Source organism: Pseudophryne corroboree, chromosome 3 (genome assembly GCF_028390025.1).
Source record: "Pseudophryne corroboree isolate aPseCor3 chromosome 3, aPseCor3.hap2, whole genome shotgun sequence".
Taxonomy (NCBI): domain Eukaryota; kingdom Metazoa; phylum Chordata; class Amphibia; order Anura; family Myobatrachidae; genus Pseudophryne; species Pseudophryne corroboree.
In genome coordinates this window covers 515,490,876-515,495,794 of record NC_086446.1, presented here as the reverse complement: position 1 = coordinate 515,495,794, position 4,919 = coordinate 515,490,876, and the positions used below count along the sequence as shown (strand labels likewise).

The window sequence follows — 4,919 nt, the reverse complement described above, 5'->3', positions numbered from 1 at the left end:
GTGAAATGGAGAAACACCTTGTGGAGTACCATGCCGGGGTGTGGCAATGCTTCTGGTCGAGAGTGGAGAAAAAATGGGCCTAGTATCCATTGCCTTCTTAGGGGTTGAAATAGGACCCCTTATGTAGAGCGGGAACGGCCTGGTCTAGCATCTACTCTCGTACTGGGGGTTGACCCTGGCACAGAGTGGGTATGAAGCTTGTTGGTCTGGCTGAGAGGTCGGGAGCAGCCTGAAGCTTGAAGTGTTTTGTTCCCCTGGAACTGGAAGGTAGAGGGGTGCCTGAAATGCACTGGGGATTCGGACCACCATTGCACTAGGGCACTTTAGCACTTCAACCCTTCCTGTCTGCACCTACTTTCCTTTGCCCTGACCTTTTGTCTAGGGCAGGAATAATTTTTTATACCCGTCCCCCCCCCCCCCCCCCCCCTTTCTGGCTGGGGCTTATTTATTTACATGTTTTGCACTATTTGGCACTACACTGCACTTTTTATGTTTTTTGTATGTCACGTCATGGTTTTGTTGGGGTTTAGGTGAGACCCTTATGGGCCACCTTCTCCCCTATTTGTCGAGGCCCTATCCTTTTGGGGAGGGCCAGAGTCTGTGTCGATCCGCCAACCTTGGGGATACCAGAGGGTCTATCTGCCTTCGGCAAGGAGGGACCCACAGTCCCGTTTTCCCCTCAGTAGGCCTTTTGGCTCAGAGTGATGAAGCCACACACCTCGAGCTTCAAGTAATAATTTAAAAAAAAAATCTGTTCTTATCAGATCTTCCCGTTCTGCAGTACACCGCGTAAGCCTGGCCACGGTCTGCAGGGCCATCACAGTGGCAGTGTTTAACTTCATCTGGGGCATTTTGGAGAGGGTCCAAGAACCCACACCCCCAACACAGACACTGGGTGATTAAGCCACGCACCTCAGGCTTCAAGTTAAAATAATAATAATAATCTGCTCTTATCAGTTTCATATCTGATACGTCTCCTATCTGGGGGCCATATATTAAATGAATTTTCATAACAGGAAGATGGAAGAAGAGCTTGCCCTGTCCACTCCATGCATTGACCTAGTATTGCAATACTTCCGGGACCGGTGCACCTTTCCTACTCTGTATTCCAAAAATAGACTGAACTGCTGACTTTCTTTTTCAAATATGCTTGTTTCTATTTGTAAATGTCTTTTATTGTAAATGGGTTACATTGTTCCACCTTTGTATTCACAAATTAGTTTACATACAGAAAACTGAAAACTTGTCTCTGGTGTCACATTTTGCATCTAGTTCTTGTATTAATTTTCCTCCCTCTATACAAGGCATTTTCTGTGGTGGGGCAACCAGGATGCCAGGTCCACAGTACGTTTACTTACTTTATGCATTGAATTATTTATTTAGTATTTTTGGGTCTTATATTTGTGCACTGGCTTGTTTTCAGACGAGCTGGATGAGGTGTAAGTTTGCTCTATTAGCAAGAAAGAGCAACGATACAATGGATCTCCTGGTCTGTGTCATCCTCAAGTGGCCGTCAGTAAGCACATGCAGGCCATGCTTCCAAGCAGTAGCAGATTGTGATGATAGACTACTGTTGCATTGGCAGAAATGGTGAGCGGCCTGTTTACATCATGTAGCCAGAAAAACTCCACAGCAACCATTCTTAACGTTTCCATGGAAATTGTGAACATTTTGTTGCCAGCCAGGTTGTGAGTGTGGCAGGTTTCCAGAACATGTGCATGCAACTAGCAAGAGGGAAAATAAAGTCAGGACTGTGTTTTCTTGTCACCAATGCAGAAATAAAGAGGTGTAAAAATCCAGGACTACCTGCCAATCAGCACAGTATCTGCAAGGAGCTTGGACAGAAGAGCAGCAGCAGGGTCTGGAAGGCACTTGGTGGTGTTGGACCAAATCTCTATGATTATTTGAGCATATTTTGAAGTACACTTTTTTCTGCACCTTAATGGGTTGTCACTTCTTTGCCTTTTGGCTGTGATCAAGGTCGTAGCTAGGAGGTGGCTCCATGGCCCTTTGCAGGGGCTAACAAGGAGTGACTGGGGATTAGACAATATGGCTATTTGTGGTGTAGAAAGACTACAGACTTGGACGCAATTTGGTATGGATCATGAGAAAAATAATGGTAAAATTGTCTGGAGTCTAGCTGGATACACACTAAGATTATCTGCCCATTCTGACTGGTTGGCACAAAAGCCTGGTAATGTTAAGATAAACTGTTTAAATCAAACAGAAAGATAATCTTAGTGTGTGTTGGCTCCTTTTAGTGTTAGTTTTTGGGTACAAGATTTCCCCAAGCAAGGGGTATATGACAGTCATAATGAAGGATTCCCTTTAGACCATAAGCCTCTGAAATGGAAATGTGAAAAGGCAGATATACTGAAATATAAATTATGCCCTTATTAAGTATGCAGGAGATACCACTGATTTCCACCTTTATAATCTGTTTGCTGATATTTGTATAATTTTAGCATTTCTTTAGTCCGTGTGGGTGTAATTCTGGTTATACACTAAGACAATGTGTACCCAGTAAATACGTTGGCCCGGCGGATCCTGAGTACATGTAATGAAGGAGGTAGCGACATATCACTCCTTCCTTACACATGCTGTGGTCACTAGCATTAATCGCCCAGTGGACGTGCAGCAGGGACAACCAGGTGATGATACTAGCAAATGCTGTCACCCACATATTAGGCACACACACACTGAGCGATTGGTCTTACGTCATTCCGATTCATCTGGAAACTATATATCGTTATGTTTATCTTCTCAGTGTCTTTAGACAAATCATCATTCTGGGCATATACAATCCAAAAATATACTGGTAGTTTAAATGGCTCCCAACAAAAGTAACCCTAATGAATGTGTCTGTGTGTACATGTGGTAGGGAATATATAGATTGTAAGATCCACTGGGGCAGGGACTGATGTGAATGGGCAAATATTCTCTGAAAAGTGCTGCGGAATATGTGTGCGCTACATAAATAACTGGCAATAAATAAATAATATACAATATGGAGGGTCTAGGTTAAACTTAATTCAGACCCAGGCAAGGTGGGATGTATAAGCACACGTCAGCAAATTTTACAGTCGCAGAAATACAAGGGTTTTTGTTTTACCATGTCTTACGTATGGACATATAAAAAATATGACTCCTGTACCCTCACCAACTACTTTTCTAGAAGGAGATCTGTAGTCAGAGGAAGATGCAGAAGCTCCTTACCCTGACAAAGAGGAAAATCTTATTTGTATGGCAAAATGTGTGGCCTTTAGATGTTTGAACGCTTGTGGCTAGAGCTAGAAGAGCAACAAACTTGGAATATATTAGCGGTTTGGAAGATGGTAATATTGTGCATACATGTGAATTGAGTTTTCTTACAATAAACAGGAAAGGGAGGATGCAGCTGTCTGGTTTTATTCAGACATTAATAGAAATTATGGAATAGGGGTTTGATTTAGATAGGATTATCCACCCACCCCATGACACTGCTGCAGTGCCATTTTGATACTTTTTGTGGGACAACCACAGATTGAAATATTGGAGGCACGAACTGGCCAAACAGTCCACAAGATAACTTCATTATTTTGCAAACTTGGTCTCCACTTAGCTAATAAGCAACATGTTTTGGTATTTGTCATTTTATTATTTGTCTATGGCTGCAACCAAGTGCTGCTGCTAAAGCTGTTGAAGGTATCAGTACCTTCATTAGAGGACAATAGATCATTGCATAATGGCGGTCTGCATAATTCTTTGTTTTATTATTTAATTACCAGTTATTTATACAGCACACACATATTATGGGTGATTTTCTTAATGTCCTCCTATGCAAATAATGCAACTTAAGCATTACACAGTTCTGCAAGAGCAGAACTGCTCTTGCTATTTTCCAGTTGCTATTTCACAAACATTTGGAACACAAATTACATGGTGGTGGTGAATAAAAAGTATTTGTCTGACACAATGGTGTCTCGTATAATCATCCAGAGAGTAAATGTGATCCTGTCAATGGTTCAGTGTGAAACTGTTGTCCGCTATGCCAATAGATCAGAGTTCAAATACACACTTAGTAATAGACTGACGGGATGCGGTCAACATCCCGCTGGACGGGATCCCGGCGGTCAAAATACCGATGCCGGAATCCCGACCGCCACAATCCCGACATTCTCCCTCCGTGGGTGTCCACGACACCCATAGAGGGAGAATATAATAGTGTGCTGAGCGTAGCGAGGCACCGTGCCTGCAGCGTGGCGAGCGAAGCAAGCCCGCAAGGGGCTGCGTTCCGCTCGCCACCCCTGTCGGGATTGTGTGTTCGGGATTCCGGCGTCGGTATTTCGACCGCCGGGATCCCGTCCAGCGGGATTGCGTACTGATTCCAGACTGACAACTGAATGCAGATTCCATTTAAAGCCACAGTTTACAACAGACTGACTTCATCCTGCACAATTGCAGATATTAATAATCTTATTGTCGTGGCTGATGTCATAAGCAGTGGCCCAAGGTCCTTTACTTGTCTACTACTTAACACCATATCAAATTGTTATAACATTTGTAAATATAAACCTATATAAATTATTGAGAGATTCCTAGAATGTATGAAACTATTCAGCAGAATGAGTTGCATAGATTTTATATTGAAAAACCTGCCCACAGTCTACACTATAAAATTCAACTGGGCAATTTAGGTTTACTAGGGTTTCCTTTACGTATTGTTATGTACTGTTTACGTACTTAACGGTGACTACTGTTTAATTACCTTTGTATTGTGCTCTGATATCTACAGTGGGGGTTGCAGTTAACATACAGGCGTTCAGGATACCAACGTCAACATTCAGACAGCCGACAATATTGGCACAACAGGGCTATTCCCACTTGTGGGAGTCTAGAGTGGGAATAGATCGTGTGGCGAGCTCAGTGAGCCACCAGGC

At 43.1% G+C, this 4,919-nt stretch overlaps 1 non-coding gene across 1 annotated transcript; it reads left to right on the top strand.

Annotated features, from left to right (window-relative positions):
• Positions 1–910: 910 nt before the first annotated feature.
• Positions 911–1,096, top strand: LOC134899784 (U2 spliceosomal RNA). The gene has a single exon (XR_010173387.1). It is a non-coding gene; the product is annotated as a U2 spliceosomal RNA (small nuclear RNA).
• Positions 1,097–4,919: the final 3,823 nt, after the last annotated feature.